Source organism: Zootoca vivipara, chromosome 4 (genome assembly GCF_965207765.1).
Source record: "Zootoca vivipara chromosome 4, rZooViv2.hap1.1, whole genome shotgun sequence".
NCBI lineage: Eukaryota > Metazoa > Chordata > Lepidosauria > Squamata > Lacertidae > Zootoca > Zootoca vivipara.
The window spans coordinates 43,487,438-43,505,859 of NC_142587.1; the positions used below are offsets into that span (position 1 = coordinate 43,487,438).

General features: G+C 40.3%; 1 long non-coding RNA gene across 1 annotated transcript; it reads left to right on the forward strand.

Annotated features, from left to right (window-relative positions):
* Window positions 1–1,244: 1,244 nt before the first annotated feature.
* On the forward strand, window positions 1,245–18,089 carry LOC132591988 (uncharacterized). The gene is made up of 3 exons (XR_009557463.2): window positions 1,245–1,443; window positions 4,331–4,392; window positions 16,654–18,089. It is a non-coding gene; the product is annotated as an uncharacterized LOC132591988 (long non-coding RNA).
* Window positions 18,090–18,422: the final 333 nt, after the last annotated feature.

Genomic DNA, 18,422 nt, shown 5'->3' on the forward strand with positions numbered 1-18,422 from the left:
GACATCATATTGAAAATCAGTACATGGGTTTTGGCTTTCTGCTCTGTAACGTCTTCACAGGGAAATCCTCTGTAAGTGATGGCTGCTCCTTAAGAGAAAGTCCTGTTGCGTTGAATGGGACTCACTTCCAAGTAAGACCGCAGCTAGGTTAGTATATGGCCATTTACTCCTGGTTTGTGCAGGTTTCACGGTGAACTAATGCTACAATAAACACATCAACCATACTTATACATTTAGAATAATAATAATAATAATTTATTTATACCCCACTCATCTGGCTGAGTTTCCCCAGCCATTCTGGGCGGCTTCCAACAGAACAGAACATTAAAATGCAATAATCTACAGTATTAAACATTAAAAGCTTCCCTAAACAGGGCTGCCTTCATCCATAGTGCATCCATATGACAATACTGATTTTTTTCTCGCTTAGTAAATGAATACCCTTAGCAAAATTGACACAGAAGAAGCAACACTAGTACTAACCTGCTTTCCTAACCTGAAGGAAGGTTTACGCGTTAGGATTTGTAGTAACGCCCCCCCCCCGGAAAATAATCGTTTATTTCTGTGGCCACCAGGAGGCGCAGCCCAGCCTCCTGATCGTGTCTCAGCTTCGTATCCGTTATCAAAGCGGTGGCGGGAGGAGGAGGAATGCTTCTAGTTTACAGCACCTGCTGTATTTCCTTGACTCGTGCTTGGCATAGCTGTCAAGTTCTCCCTTTTTTAAAGGGAAATTCCCTTATGCTGAATTGGCTTCCTCGCGAGAAAAGGGAAAACTTGGCAGCTATGGTGCTTGGCTGCTGCTTTTGTAGTATTAACTTAAGCACATCCACATTGATTGAAATTAATGATATTTTAAAAACAACAGCAACAGCACTAAGGCAATTTGTTTCCTGATCACATAAAATTAGGGGTGGGTTAAACAAACGCCAAAACTAAATCTGCTAATAATAATTCTTGTAAGACAATCTTCTGTTTTGATCGGTTATTTACATTCTTTTTACCCTTCCTTGGGAGCAAGCCCCCACTGAACATGAAGGGATTTACATGTGAGTAATCACGGCACTGCGCTCCAGAAGGCAGACTGAAGTCAACAGGAGACAAGCCCCATCCTTGTAAGGCAGGATTGGCCACTGAACTGGAATTAAATTTATTGCCACCATGCTGACCATTCAAGTGTGGGGCATTCCAGGGGGGAAAGCTTGAAAGAACTCTATGGCCAGTGGGACACTCTGGGAATCCCACTTGAAACTCAGTGGTTCTTGTCTAGAGCGGGCCTGCTAATGCAGGTGAAGCAGCTGAAAGTTAATACAGTCGTGTTGTCAGGTGGGGCAAAGTGTATTATTAAGCAGGGCGCTTAGGTCTGCAAATGAAGAAAGTTTGTGGTGAGCACCCTGTATGTGTTCTGCATTTCAGCCTGCAAGTAAGGAATATAAGCAGCGGGAGGTGAGTTAAAAATGAATTTCTTAAATGTTCCAAACTAAATGTTAACAGGAGTTCTTAATTCTGGGCTATTTAGAGCTAAGAGTTGTGGAGCCTGTGCTTGCTGGTATTAATAGTTTTTATTCAGCCACATGGCTTTCCCTTCTATAATGCCTGTATGTCTGACCGAATTAGCTGATGTCTAGTTTCCATTCAAGGCTATCTATTGTGTTAGGCTTCTTCTCTTGTTTTGTTCTTGAGGGAGGACCAGACTTGGTGTTTGGAAGGAATGAGTGAGGTCTGCAACAAAATGTTGCCGAATGAAGTTGCCTCTTCAGTGTTCCCGCCCATGGCCTTTTCCAGGGCATTCAACGCGCCACCTTCCACTCTGGTTTTTCCTGCCCTCCATGACGGTGGTCGCTGAGCATGTTCAGTCCTCATTTGGCTGTTTAGAGCTGGGTTTTCCCACTCCTCTGCCCCTCCCCTCCATTTTTTATATATTTGTACAAACCTCAGAGATCCCCATAGTATGCTGATGCCTCCCTCTTATTTTTGTTTTTTTGGGGTGGAGTGGGGTATTTAGGCTACATAAGGTTAGGCACATGGAGAATTATTAGTGTACATATTAGTGTTATTATTGTAATTAGAAAAGCCATAGTCAAGAATCCCAAATCTCTCGGTTTGGGAGATTCATGAGGCTATCAAACACAAGAACCAAATACATTCTTTAGAAACCTCCTATATTGCATGCCCACTTTGGAGACAAAACTGTGTAAGTTATTTAATAATTGGGGCCATATTCTGCTTTAAGTTGAGATACAACTTTGTGTGTGTGTGTGTGTGTGTGTGTGTTTTTTTTTAAATACTTCAGATCCTTTAGCAATGTAAAACAGAGTGGGGTATTTGATTTTGTCAGTGTGGGAATATGTGATATATGTTTGCATTTATGGTTTCAATAGTAAAAACAATTAGCTAAGTCAGCTATTTCAACTAGAGAGTGGGAAATTAGTTGCACTGTCACTTTAAAATAAGCTAGGCAGCTGCATTGTTAAAGGGGTCAAGAAACAGGCTTTTTATCTGTGTGTGGGACCTGGCTACTCTATCCTCCCGTAGGCTGCTCTCTGATGCCCACCTATCCTGAAAAGTCATAGGCTATGATTTGGGAGCTTTGCTAATTGCAATTAGGGACCAACAGTGCAATCCTATTCATATCTACTCAAAAGTAACTCCTGCTGAATTCAGTCGGCATTACTGCCAGGTAAATGTCATCCTTGGCACGCTATAGTTAACCACTGTTTGGAAGAAGCGACCAGCTGAAGACAGGGTTTCTACATCCAGGGACATCTGCACATGTCTCTGCCAGTCCATTTTTCCAAGCTGGCTCCTAATAAATCTGATTGACTTCCATTTTGCAAAAAAGGTTGCACAATTGGTTACAAAGTCTCTCTCTCCCCCCCTCCCCCCATGATAGGAAGGTTTATTTTTAACTAAAATTCTGGTTTTATCATTTGGAATGAGTACCAGCAGGAGCCATTTGATGTAAAAAAGGCATTTGAGATTAAGCTACATGAAACGTCTGTTGAACTACATTTTTAAAGGAATGTTTCATCAGTGTTAGAGACTTATCTTTTGTACACTACCTGGCGACTTGGTAGATAGTGTTTCATGACTAAATTTCTTTTGGAAATGCTGGGAAAGTACAGCATTTAATCTTGCACAAGTCTGGTTCCAGAATATACTGTCGCTGGAATAAATGCAAATATGATTAACTTCACATCTCCTGTTTGAGACAGACGTGAAGCATTGCAGTCTTATATATAACACCAGAAGAAGATTTAATCAATAAATTATTTGTCTGATAAATCATATATGCAAATGCCCATATTATATTAAGCTGCTGAAAAGCTTGTCAAAGTATTTGTTAGACTTTTGAGAACTTTGTTCTTGAAATTGAGAATATATATGTTTACAAAGTAAAGTGAGAGACAAATATTATGAAAATATTTCAGGGATGGAAAACCTGTGGTCCTTCAAATGTTAACAACTCTCACCCCTTTCTATTGGTTATGCTTGCTGGAGCTAATAGGAATTGGAATTAAACAACATCTGGAGGGCCATGGGTTCTCTATCCTTGGTCTAAGCAATGTTTTATTTGCTGTTGTGATTATCTTCGGAGTTTCACGGAGCTAGATTGTTTTAAAAGGTTTCTGTAATAATAACTGCAAAAATGACATATCAATACTTGAAAGAATACTGACTTTTAAGTGATGTTACACACCAGAAAATAATACTTTAGCTGTGTGCCTTTGCAGTGTAGTAATAATAATAATAATAATAATAATAATAATAATATTTATACCCCGCCCATCTGGCTGGTCTGCCCAGCCACTCTGGGCGGCTCCCAATGGAATATTAAAACAATACAGCATTAAATATTAAAAGCTTCCCTAAACAGGGCTGCCTTCAGATGTCTTTTAAAATTAGGATAACTGCTTATTTCCTTGACATCTGATGGAAGGGCATTCCACAGGGTGGGTGCTGCTACCAAGAAGGCGCTCTGTCTGGTTCCCTGTAACCTCACTTCTCGCAATGAGGGAACCGCCAGAAGGCCCTTGGCGCTGAACGGTGGGGGTGGAGACGCTCCTTCATCTATACAGGACCAAGGCCGTTTAGGCCGTAATATTAGCTCTAAAACACAGCAACCAACGATGTCTCAGGCCTCTTACCAGAAGAGGTAGCATACAAGTTGGATTAATTAGAAGAAAATTATATCTGGAATTGCCAGACTGCACTTCTGTCACTGGCACCAGCCTTTCAGGTAAATGCCATGGCAGGGAAGCTGTATGTAGGCTCCATGGAAGAGGAAAGCCATAATTACACTGAAAATGTGAATTCTGCTTTTGAATTTCAGGAGGGGAATCCAACCTCAAGGAAAGCTGGAACACAGAATTAGCTATCAATGTTCAAGGCCAGGTATGACTTCCTACTTATCCTCCAGTTAATGGCTTTGTCATGGATCAGATACATTCACTCAGAGCTGATCTCCTTTTGCCAGAGTCATCTAGATCCATTACTGTGTAAATAGCACTTGCAGCTAGAGTTGGCAGCTTTTTTTCTGGAAGGACATGTGTGCTTCAACAGATAGGTATTTAGCCGGCGGATCTTTTGTAAAATTTTATGTGCTACATTTTCATCCAGGAGAGAAAGAACTGGAAAACATTGACAAAGTAAAATCCACATTAATTAAACAACAGCAAGCACAAAGAACAATTAGTAGCCAGCCAGATAGCCAGCCAGATAGTTATGCTAAAATATGAAATCAGCTATGCTAAAATATGCAACATAGCCAGCCAGATAGCTATGCTAAAATATGCAACACATAGGAGGTGACCTTGGACTAGCCAATCTCTTGGTCTCAGGAATGTTTCTAAGGATTTGTGAGATAAAGTACGTGAGTCATTTTGAATGCTCTAAAAATTCTATAAAAGTGTGAATGGATTTTTTTTAAAAATGATTGACACCTTAAAGGAATATAGCCAGCCTACAAACTTGATATCTAGGAAATGCCTTGATTGTGTTGTGGCTGCTCTGAATACTGTATAGCACATTGTGGATAAGTTGAAAGGATGGAAGGTAATGTTGCCTTTGGAACTAGGTGAACCTTTATTTTGGATGCCAGAGATCTGATTGTGGGCCGCTATTGATAGGGAAGTTGAGGTAGTCAGCCTTGGGTTGCAGTTTTTAGAACATAGTTATTGTATTTTGTGGCCTTTGAGCCCTTCTGCTTTCTTTGTACTTGAATGTATGTGTTATATGTTTTCTAGCTGAGGATAGCACTGAAGACTTATGCTATTATGAATGTTACACATGGGGTTATGCTGTATCTATTCAGAAGTAAAGCCCCTTTGAGTTCCGTGGGACTTACCTCCAGGCACATTTTTGAGTAGGATTGTATCTATAGTCTTTAAGATGCTACTGGACTCTCTTTTTATATATGTATATTAGCCATAACAGACAAACCTGGCTACCGCCTACCTCTCTCTAGAATTGGTTTATTATTATATTTTACTGTGGTGGGAACTTTTGGGATTTCCTGCCTCCTCCAGCAAAATCTCTTGAGCCATCTCTGGTATTGAGCCAGAAATTGGTGGTACTGTTATCAAGTACCTTCCTAATGTCTCATCATAATCTATTTATTTGTCTGCTACTTTCCCATAGAATTGTGTCCAAAGTGGCTTGCAACATACAAAATGAAATATTAAAAATATTGCAAAGAATTGGAAATTTCCATAGTATCAACCAAAAAATCCAAAGAACCCCAAATCCACAAAACATAGTAGAAAACAATACAAACGATCTAATCCAATTTAACAGCTTAAAACCAAACTAAAAATTTCTTCAACTTGATTCCAGCCTTGTATTTATTTATTTTTTGAAAAGCAGAAATGGTTAAGAAAAAGTGGAATTTCTCACCTCCGAATCCATTTCTTTCAAGAATTCACTGTACATTTATCCAAACCTTGCTGTGTAATGAGTTATTGATTTCTACCATTTGGCCACTCTGTTATGTGTACATACACACATGAACTCAACTAAAGAACCCATTCAGTGAGTGGGGGCAAGTTCAGAGTAATTACACAGCTGTTCTTTAATGCTGAAAATTATCTCTATTGTGTCTGGGCTCTTAATGGCTGCAAAAGTAACAAATGTGAATAGCTTTAAGGAAAGCGACATGATGAACAACTTCCATTTTAGAGAGAGCAGCACACGTAATATAAACACCAGCTAAAATTCAGCACTGAAGGGGAGGATAGCACAAAGGCCGAAGTGCAATCAGTGCTGCTGTGAGTACCCGCCTTCCAACAGCTCAATCAGCACTTTGATATTGCAGCAATGCAGCATCCTTTTCTGAGCCCTGCAAAAAGCACAAGGAATAGCAAATTGGCTTCAGCTTAAGGTGATGCGTGGGCTAAAAGCACCTTTAAAAAAATGCTTAGCATATATTGTACACTTAAGAACAACAACACATAATGCTTGCATATACAGTAACCTAAACAGAAACTGGCCAAAGGCTAATTGGCTGTTCTTGCTGCTAACTACCAATTTTTATTTTTATTTTACTGAAAGCAGGGTATGTGTGTGTGCTAAAAGTATGCACCCTAAGCTTATCTGCATTGTAAAATGATGGTTCATATTTGCCATATGTTAGTTGCTTTGCCACTTTCCATCTGAAAGTGGACTAGACCACAGCAAAATGCAAGTAGGCTTCTATCTTCTATCTTCTTCACTTCCTTGCAAAGCTGTGCTTTCAACAGCTACCTTGCACTTAGAAATTTAGCAGGCAATGCTTTCCTGGCATCCAGAGGAAGTGATTAGAAGATAATCACAGGAGCATGACAAGGGAGAGTTGGTAGGCTTGCAGTGCAACCCTATGTGAGTCTATTCAGAAGTAAATACCATGGAGTTTAAGGGGACTTACTCCCAGGTAAGTGTGTATGCTAATGATTGCAGCCTTAGCCTATAATACTTAACAAATTCACCAAACAGTATGTTTTTATGTTCTTCAAAATGCATAAAAGAAAAAAGAGAACAGACATGAATTCATCTTCTAAAGGCAGAGCTTTGCTGAAGTTCCTATTTCTATTTTTCTTTCTTATTCCACTTACAAAAGCTAGAGACCAGGGGCAACATTTTAAAGTTAAATAAGCCAGCAAGAGTTGTTAGTGCATTTACCATTACACAGATCTCCTCCCCCCCTCCCTTATTACATCACAAGATGATATACACTGTGTAATGGTAATATTTTCCTGGGAAAACAAGTTCATAGGAAAATAATACAGCTCTTCTCAAACATTTACTCAGATGACCTGCAGCAAAGCGATATGGAGAAAGAATTTTAAGTAGCACCTGTAGTCAACAGTATATATAAATGCTTTTTTTCCTCCAAGAGATGAATGGATCCTCACTGGTGAAAGAGAGGCCAATCCTATGCAAATATTGGATTTTTTTTCTCAGCATGGAGCCATCAATTGCATGTTAGGTGTCAAGACTTTTAAGAGCTAGCAATGAGCAGGGGAGAGTAAAGCCACCTGCTTACAGAAAAATGCTAAACATGTTTTAGGCAGCCCCCTAGAATTATCTATAGTGTTGGGGCCCATCTTGGCCATTAAGATGGTTGTGCACATTTCAAAGCAACCTATGTAGAGTATGTAAGAACAGTCACAACAATAATGTTTGTTATTGCTGCTGTTGGAATTTGTACACCTCTTTAAGTGCTGTTTGCAATATACGGTAAATTGCAGTCTTTTTTTAGATACTGTTTTTTAAAACAAGTATCTAAAAGTTAAGTGTTTTCTTCACTTCTTTGTTGGAAGTATTGTAATCAATACTGTGGTTTCTAAACGGTATGGAACCTAGGGCAGCGTCCCAGAAGATCACCCAAACACTTGGAGATGTATATCTGGAATAAAAATAATAGGTTTTTTTCCCCATTTTTATGGTAACAACAATAAACAAGCAAGAGTAAACATAAAAAACTGCAAAGTAACGACAGTGTCCTTTGTCAACATTTCATTCCTGATATTAATTTAGTAGATTCCCTTGTGTCAAAGGCGGGTTTTGAACATTGCCCTTTTGTTGTATGAAATCAATGAACGGTTGCCAAATACAGTATTATAGGGGTTTGAATTCCACTAAAATCAACACCTAATAGTACTACACTTCCCTGAAAAGACATCAGTGTTTGAAATGTGCTTTTTAGGAAGGGGATTTGCCTTTCATTGGGCAGTAAACAGAAGCTATAGGTAGGGTAGTGGAGTTAAGCTCCCCTTTGGCATCCTGGGGAGCAAAGTTCAACAAGTTTGAAATAAGGATTACAGTCCCCTTGATTTGGAATATCCTGTGGAGTAGAGATGTACATCATAGCCTCGTAAACACATAACCTTATCAATGGATTTTTTTTACTACACATCTTTGCAAACATATAAAATCAGTTTCCCCCCTCTTCTTTTTGAAGCAAGGACTCCATTCTATGGTGCTTGAGAGAGATGCCCATGCCATATACATTGAAATGCGCTTTTAAATGTGTCCTTCAGGATTCCAATATGGTAGGATCTGTTAATGAGTGACATTATGATAATGCGAGGTCCTCCTGTCATTCTGCTCCTTGAAAGGCAGACCTTGGGAGAGAGGATTCGAAACTGGATAATAGGCATAGTAATGCGGTTAATCAGCTAACTTACTTTAACAAACATTTGAACACTTAACAATGAAGCAACAAAACCAGGTTGCACCTCAAATGGCAGGGGAAGTAGGGTTCCTCTCTCTCCCTTGGGCCATTCTCACTGGCAACCAACAAATGGAGGGGTATCAGTAAACCAACCATAATGAATGAATATACCCTCTCCAAGTAGCGTGCAATTCCAAGGCTGCATAATGATCACTCATAGAGTAATTTCCAGTTTTACAAAAGTAAAGGGAGCTGTCATTATATACTAGGCTGATTTTAAAGCTCTTTGCAAGACCAGGTCTTGTGTTGGATCTCTCCCGTGTGGCTTCTGCTGGCTCCAGCAATGTGGTGTATCTCTGTTCTCTGGAAACAGTGTTTTTTCAGTGCTTTAGAGGATCCTCGCTTTTCCTGCCATCATAAATCAGCTTCAGCTTTGTCAGTTTCATGCAAGCCTAGTAGATGCACGATGTTGAGAACCTCTGCATGCATGGAGGCTCTATGCTGTATGCCCTCAATTGTAACAATAAGTTGGAAGGGATATCCTCATCTGTATTTAGCCCCTGCCTTTAAAAGCTGCTCAGTATATATTTTGAATGCTTTTATCCACTTTAAAGTTGCAGGGCACAAATAATGTGAAATCATTATGTGATTTCCCTCCCATTCAAACTGTCAACTTCTTGTACCTCTTTCAAAATGGCCTCTGTTGTCACCAGGCAAGTGTTGGCTGCTCCTGTGTGCCACTTCAATATTGGTTTTAGTAGGATTCATATTTGGTAGTACAAGATCAAATCATGAAATTATAGGTAAAGGTAAAGGGACCCCTGACCATTAGGTCCAGTCGTGACCGACTCTGGGGTTGCGCGCTCATCTCGCATTATTGGCCGAGGGAGCCGGCGTATAGCTTCCAGGTCATGTGGCCAGCATGACAAAGCCGCTTCTGGCAAACCAGAGCAGCACATGGAAACGCCGTTTACCTTCCCGCTGTAGCGGTTCCTATTTATCTACTTGCACTTTGACATGCTTTCAAACTGCTAGGTTGGCAGGAGCTGGGACCAAGCAACAGGAGCTCACCCTGTCACAGGGATTCGAACCACCGACCTTCTGATCAGCAAGCACTAGGCTCAGTATAAAGGTTAGTAAATCCGCGTCCAGGGATTCAGTCATACAGTATTGTGTACATTGAGGTTAAAGCAGCACAGATTATTGTCCTCTTCTTCAAATTGGGACTTGGGTATCTCTTGTGTAAGAGGTGAGCTTTTTGATTTTTACAGCATATTTGGCTGAGATGTCAAAGGCTTCATCTGCAGTTTTGTTACTGCTGGCAGTTGAGTATCAGTTTGATCCAGTCTTCTTTCGATCTGGGTAATGGCTGCCTTCCATTCTGTAATGAGATCCTGGCAAAGATCCTTGTGGAGTTTGTCTAACTGGGCTGTCAATTTGGTTAGCATGAAGATGGCTGCAGCTTCATTTCTTTTAGTCTGCTTGGTCTGCTTAGCTTTCATTGACGGGACATCGTCATCTTCCCACTCAGAGTCCAAAGCAAGATGTCCAGGCTCTGTAGCAGAACTGGATGGTCTTTCTGTCACTTGCCCAAGGGCAAGCAGGGGGGGAGGAAAGCTGAAATTCAGTTTTTTGAGGTTTAATTAGGTGGTCAGTTAATTAATTGTGCTTAGAGGAGCGGACCAGAGGATTTAAACCACCACCACCACCACCATCATTATTATTATTCTGCACACACAAAAAAAGATTCTGCAAATCCACTTGTGCTGAACTACCTAGCAGCTATATTTGTGTTGACATAGACTTCTGCATGTGTATCCATGGGTGGATGAGAATTGGTAAATGCTGTCTGTGTGATTCCCTAATCCAATGAGGCAGGGCTGCTGTGCTTATAGCCCCCTGTCTCCCAAATAGCTGAAATCCAGCGATTAGCTGTTTGCGAGGAGTAGGATTCAGTTCCCTGCTCCTCCCCTCCCTCATCATAAACAGCTGTATGTTACAATTTTGGCTTTTTTTAAAAAAAAAAAGCCTGTGCATCTAGTGCCAACATAGCTCCCCACTATGAAGCCACTATGTTCTTTGCTGGTAGTGTTACCACATCCCCCATCCCTCGCCCCAAATCTGACACACAGAAATGATTAAATAGGGAAAGCTTTTCCCACCACTTATTTTACTGTAATAGGTCAGTGTGCTAAATGTCTGGTAGAGCTGTATTTTCCGGTAAATTTGTTTTGTTTTGTAATTCAGTTGTTCACAGTGGCAAAATTGCTTTGGGGCATTAGCACAAATGAAGCTGTCTTGGCTGGCTGTGAAATATGGCATGTTAGAGTTGTTAATCCCTGTTAAGGTGCTGGCCTCAAAGGCACACCACATGTGGAGGGCTCGGCATATCATAGGACAGGGCTAAATGTGCCCCTTTTTCTTAATGACTCAGTGGAATTAAAATGTCATAGATATGAAATATGTTGGGGGCAAGTTCGCGGACTTAGATAACACTGCATACGAAAACATCTTAAAGTCATGACCCTAATGGCATTTGACTAACAATAACTTCCACAAAAATTAGTGGGATAAGAAGCGTCCTGCTGGAGCAGACCAAATGTCTAATTTAGGTTCAGCATTCTGTTTCCCACAGTGGTCAAACAGATGCCTTTGAGAAGGCCACAAGCAGGAGGGGGGGTGCCTCTCCTGCAGTTGTTCACAGCAACTGGAAGTAGCATATAGTTGCCACATAATTGTCCCTCTCTGCCTGTGTGCATTTACATTTTACTGTATTTTTTGTGATGTGCTGAATGTGTGCTTAATGTATTGCACACACTTAACACAGGCTTTCTGAAGACTGTTATGATTTGCCACTTCACTGTACCTCCCATCCTCTATTAAACAGCTCAGCTGGGCCACCTGCTACCTGCGCTGCTTGTTTACCAGCTTGCCTGCTGGCTGTTCCTCGCACTGTAGGTGGTGTGATTGCCCTTTGGCAGCCAAGCAAATTGCAGCAAGACAACAGTCTTATGTATACAAAAATGTATTTTAGTGAACTGTATATATACATAAATATAAAATGTTCACATTTCCTGAAGGGCTATGCCTATGGGTCATGGGTCACCTCTGGGCTCTCAGAATAGGTGTTTCCTTATCCCCTCCCTTTTCATTCCACTTATGCAGTTCAATTTTTTTCTTATGCTAAGTGGCTTTACAGGGCCATTGTGTCCCACAAACAAGGCACTACCAGTAGTGATGCTTTTGCTTGGATGCTGAACCCTTCCAGTGCCTGCTCCTATTGATACATATCTGCCTACTTAGTGGCTTATTCAAGTCAGGCCATAAGACTAAGAGAATCAAATAAATGCTGGGAGATGTTTGGTCAGGTACATATGATTTGCTCGTGTTGGGAAGTACATGACTTTGGAGAAATGTAACCTAAGATGAAAGGCAACGTATACTGAAATAACTATGATAATGTGTATTGTATGTAGAGACAAAACCATCTCTGACAAGATAATTACTACTTGAGGTGGCTCCATGTTTGATAACTTGCGAACTTGGTTACCATAGCAGACAACCTGCAATATCAGACTTGTCACCTTGGCAAAAGAAAATTAATGAATATTTAATGCCTCAGACCCGGGAATGAGAGAAAGTATTTTCTAGCTCTTGAAGGTCAAAGTCAGAGTTTGTGATGTACCACCAAGAAGTAATGGCTCTAGGTTATTATTCTACCTCAAACAAGCTTTATAAATGCAGGCTTTGTAGCTTTCACATCATTTTGAAGTAATAGCATATAGGTATAGATTGGTGTGTGTGTGTGTGTGTGTGTGTGTGTGTGTGTGTGTGTGTGTGTGTAGAAAGAGAGAGAGAGAGAGAGCATAGCATAGCATAGCATAGCATAGCATAGCAGTGTATAACTTGTTGCATTGGCTTTATGTATGCATCACAACATATATAACTTCCCTTAAGCATGAGTCCGTTGATATTAGCTGTCAGCCTAAATTGGAATAGCTTACAGAAGTGCCTGTAATCACTGGATAACTTTCCCCCCACTAATGTCACTCGGTGATGCAGCTGCTCTGCACACTCCAGAGTAAAGCCAAGAATGATCTTACACCTCTGCTTATAGAATCATAGAATTGTGTAGTTGAAATGACCCAAGGGTCATCTAGTCCAACCCCCTGCAGTGTAGAAATCACAGCTAAATACTTCTTGACAGATGGTCATCCAACCTCTGTTTAAAAACCTCCAATGAAGTTCAGAAAGTTCTTCCTAAGGTTTAGTAGGATCTCCTTTCTTGTAATTTGGATCTATTGGTTTGGGTCCTACCCTCTGGAGCAGCAGAAAACAAGCTTGCTCCAGCTCCAATGTGACAGCCCTTCCAATATTTTAAGATGACTGTCATATCTCCTCTCAGTCTCCTCTGTTTCAGGCTAAAAATACCCAACTCCCTCAACCATTCCTCATAATTAAAGCTTGGTTTCAAGACCCATTTATCATTTTGATTGCTTTCTTCTGCACATGTTCCAGTCTGTCAATATCCTTCTTGAAATGTGCCCCAAACTGGACACAGTACTCCAGGTGGGGTGTGACCAAGGCATACTAGGTTGCCACTATAACTTCCCTTGATAAGCATCCCCTCAATTCCTTCATCCAAGTCATTTATAAAGAAGTTGAGCAACACAGTGCCCAGGACAGGACCCTGTAGCACTCCACTTATCCCTTTTTTCAAAGATGATGAGGAACCTATGGTGAGCACTCTCTGGGCTCGGTCAGTCCACCAACTACAAATCCATCTCACAGTAACATCATCTAGCCCACATTTACCAGCTTCTCCACAAGAATACCATGGGGGACTTAGTCAGAAGCCTTTCTGAAGTCAAAATATACTACACCCTCAGCAAGCTTGCAAATTCTATTAAAAAAACAAATAATAATAATATTAGTCTGACATGACTTGTTTCTGAGAAACCCATGTTGGCTCTCAGTAATCAAGCAACCTTTTCTAAGTGCTTACAAACCTGCTGTTTAATATCTGTTCTAGGAACTTTCTCGATATTGATGTTAAGCTGACTGGTCGGTAGTTGCTGCGCCTCTCCCCTGTCCTGTACCTTTTTGGAGATGGGGACAACATTTCCACGTGTGTGTGTGTGTGTGTGTGTGTGTGTGTGTGTGTGTATGTGTATGTGTGTGTATATATATATACACACACACACACACTATATATATATATATATACATAATATATAGTGTGTGTGTGTGTGTATACATTGTGTGTGTGTATACAGTGGTACCTTGACTTACGAAGATGATCCGTTCCACGGCCATCTTCGTAAGTCGAAGTCTTTGGTTGTCAAAGTGCCTGTTCTGCGCATGCGCGAAGCGCGATTTCGTGCTTCTGCGCAGAACGCGTGCGCGGCGAAAAGACTTCCGGGATTGTCGACTTCGAAGTCGTAATCTTCAGAAGTCGAGTCGTTTGGATGTCGAGGTACCACTGTATGTATATATGTATGTGTGTGTGTGTGTATATATATATATATATATATATATATATATATATATATAATGCTTATACATTTGAAGACCTTAACTCCTTACGGTAGTTGTAGTCCTTAACTCCTTACAGTTGCATCTGTACTACATAAAAGAAAACAAGAGTCTTATGATACATATTTTGTTAAAATACATTTTCTTTATTAGAAATCTGTTCAGTCCAATATTATTTAAAGTGAATAAATGTTTATTGTGCCCCATTGTTTGTCTGATTTGTAAAGCAAGCTATACAAAATTGAAATTTGCACCCATTCTGCATAATAGGCATGGGAAGGGACCATGGTATGTGCTTGGTACTGGAAAGGACTGTTTATAGCTGCCTGATAAAGCTTTTATTGTGCTTGCTTTTGAACACACACATGTACCCATTTATCCTTTTGAAGAATTTTAACAATACTGAAATGCCATAGTTATAATAAAAGCTCAGAAACAGCAAGAAACAGCACCCTGGGAAGATACTACCTATTATGACAGTTATTTAAAGATGGAGTTGCTTTTCTAGCAACACTTGTTCTATCAATAAATTATTGAACCAAGCAGATGCAACTTTTTGTACTTAAAAATGCTGACGGTGTTGATGTTTGTTAAAAATGGGTTATGGCTTCTTTTCTTTTCTTCTATCTGACCTTGTTCATAATTAAGTGGCTCATTCCCACCAAGCAGGGGGGTGGGGAGTAGAGGCTTGGATTGAAGCTGATGGTCACTGGGTAATTCAGAGGTCAAGTCCTTGGTTATTGCAGATGAAAATTTTCAAGTCCCTAATTAAGAAGCCTTGCTGATTTAAGGATCTTGCAAAAAGAGAGTGTGCATAATGAATAACCTACCACTAATAGTGGAAATGATTGCTTGATGATTCCTGTTGCCCCCTTTTATTAAATTACTGTCTCAGGAATGTAACCAAGGCAATGAAAAATAATGAGTTGGATGTTGAGTCTTTTGCATATTTGTGATGTCCCAGTTATTTTTTCCCAATCAGAAAAAGTAACCTGTAATAGAATAACAAGCTATAGTAGGACAAGATATGGAAGCAGGGAGAGGACCAGGTTAGGCAATGAATGAATACTGAAGATGGGGAGAGGAGAATCAGGAAGGTTAAAGGATAGGTGTTGAACAAAGATGTGAAGAAAGGACAGGTTATTCATGGCATAGACAACAACACAGTAGGTGGGTGAATTCATCTGTCATTTTGCTAATTATCTTGATTACAATGTATTATGGATTATCTTTAGGTATGTTAAGAATGCTGAATTCTGAAACAACTATAATGCAGATAAGGGGTGCTATCTAAAATTGATTCCCAACTGGAAATGGAGCACTCCGTTTCCAGAATATCACTTCCTAAAAGATGACTTCTTTTTACAATTTAACATTTTATTCTTTGATTACATCTTTTAGAGCTACATTTTCAGAGCATGCTTGGAAGAATACATAAGAATATCTATAAAAATAAACCAAATAAACCAAATTGACAAACTCTGTATTTGTGGTCAACAAGTGCTAAATGTATTCTCTCTCTCAAGTTTTCTATGTTCTTTTAAGTTTGCCATCAACTATGTTGGCATAGAGGGACGCATGTGGCACTGTGGTCTAAACCACTGAGCCTCTTGGGCTTGCCGATCAGAGGGTCGGCGGTTCGAATCCCTGCGACGGGGTGAGCTCCCATTGTTCGGTCCCAGCTCCTGTCAACCTAGCAGTTTGAAAGCATGCCGAAAAAAGTGCAAGTAGATATATAGGTACCGCTCCGTCAGGAAGGTAAACACCGTTTCCATGCGCTGCTCTCGTTTTGGTGTTCTGTTGTGCCAGAAGCAGCTTAGTCATGCTGGCCACATGACCCAGAAAAACTGTCTGCGGATAAATGGCGGCTCCCTCGCCCTGTAAAGCGAGAAGAGTGCTCCAACCCCAGAGTTGTCTGCTACTGGACTTAAATCTCAGGGGTCCTTTACCTTTACCTTTTTATGTTGGCATAGAGAGGCACTCTCCTGATCTTAGGAAGCAGCAGTGCGGTACTGTTGTGATACGCCATGTACAGTGAACATATCAGTGAATCACTCACTCCCAGTGGCCCCACTTACTTGCCTTCAGTAGACTTGACATGTGTACAAACACTATACAGTTGTGCCTTGGTTTTTTAACAGCTTAGTTCTCGAACATTTTGGCTCCCAAATGGTGCAAACCTGGAAGTGACTGTTCCGGTTTGCAAACTATTTTTGGAAGCCGAACATCCAACAGGGCTTCCACGGCTTCTGAATGTTTTGGAAGTCAAATGGACTTCTGGAATGGATTTCATTCGACTTCCAACGTATAACTGTACATGTGGCTGGGGGAAAATGTGCCCTTTGTAGGGTTCTGGGCTTCTGTGCCATTCTTATCAGGATGCTCCTGTTCTTATTGTGAGAACAAAGGTGGCTTGTGCTTTTGTAAATGGGGAGGCACAATACCAAATAATATAATCCCTCTTAAAACAGATTATCCAACTGTGCCATAGTGAGTCTCTGCAAACCAAGACAACATGTGAACTATTTGGCGTGCATCTACGGTATGTATTTTTACTATTTTATGATTTGTGAGTTATCTTCAATATATTTTTTAAAGCCAGGATTTTTTAAAAAAGTCTTTTAAAAAGTCTCTCTGTGTGCGATTCAGCCACTGATAGATGTTGTCATGCATAGGGTTACGATCCTCTTTGTGGCACAGCTTCTCTGCACTTAAAACAGCTGTGTTAAACACAGAAAATGAAGTTTGACTGATAAAGCTTCCTATCACTACATCTGTACAACTCTATTCTAAGAAAACCCTCACTATCTGACTTGGCATTTTCCTGTTAAAGGTGCAGGAATCTTGCCAGAAAAAAAGATTGTAATCTTAAATAAGCCTTGGATATGTGGCATGATAACACATGGCAGCTTATGTGGAGCGACAATCCAGCTACTGTAAACTTTACAAGTGATGGAAATAGAAGGGTGTGCAACAAAGGGGCTTTACTTGAACAGGGAATCTCTTGCAAATCTATCTAATAATGGCTACTACTCTAGGTTTTTATTCCTTTTGTGCTTTTTGTAGGTCTGCTGCTCTCTCTGCAACAACCATTCAGGGAACACTTGTTACTAAGTTGAATTACTGTCACTATATATCTGACAAACTAACAAACCGATTCTCAGTGTGGATATCTCACCAATATTGAATGGTGGTTGCAATAACAGCAGTAGCAGCCTGTGTGGTAGTGCAGATCTGCCTTCAGTTTACATGGACAGGGTTGGAACTAGGCAGGGCAGATGCCACATCTTCTAGCTGTTGCTTGCAGATTATGCTCACTAAAACATTAATTTCTCAGACTCTGACTTGCTTCCTCTCCTGAGTGGCACAATTGTTTTAAACAATTTAATGTTTTATGTGAACCAGGCCAGTGTGTTGTTTTTCTCATCCTGCCAAGTTTGCTGCAATTTGTTAGCCATATTGAGTGTCTTTTAAATGCAGAAATTCAGGGTGTGCATATTGTAGATATGTGCTACAATTTATAGTAAAGTTGCCATATTTATCTACTCCATAACTGGTGAGATGTTGATCTTTTCTTTTACTTCCTTGGTTTTCTGGATATATGGTAAAAATGCCCCCCACTGCTTAGCAGGATGTTATAGAGGCCTAATACAGATGACTAGCTTGACAAGTGGAAGTTTTATTGTCACAGATTTGCTTGGTCATTGAAATAAAAAAAAAAGTGTGATTAAATTTATTTTTCCTCCCATGTGAGTGGAAAAATTGGGGGTAATATCAAGTGTAAGGCTTCCTCGCATTAGCCATTCACAGCTTATCAAGTTGTATGTAAAAAATGCCAAATTGCCACATGATAAATAGTTGCTAATTTATGCTCCCTCTTATCCTATGCATCAGATTCATTCCAATTAAAATTTCCAAAACAGCATGGCCAACATCACCCATCCTATATGGCATTGTATTAATAGACAATAACTGGGTTTGAAAGACCTTGTGTTTCAGAGCACGAGCCCCTTTTGTATGCACAATGTCATTGCACAAAAAGCATCAGATTGCCATTACAGTATAGTCATTATAGTTTTAGAAAACCCAACTTCTCATTTTTATTATAATCGCTAACCACAAGGTGGCACACATCTTCTGTTTTAAATTCCAATAGGTGCCTACCCCAAGAAGCTAACTTGCCATTCTTCCACACTAAAGCACTAGCTGTTTGGTGGTAGTAATACTAAACAACGCAGCA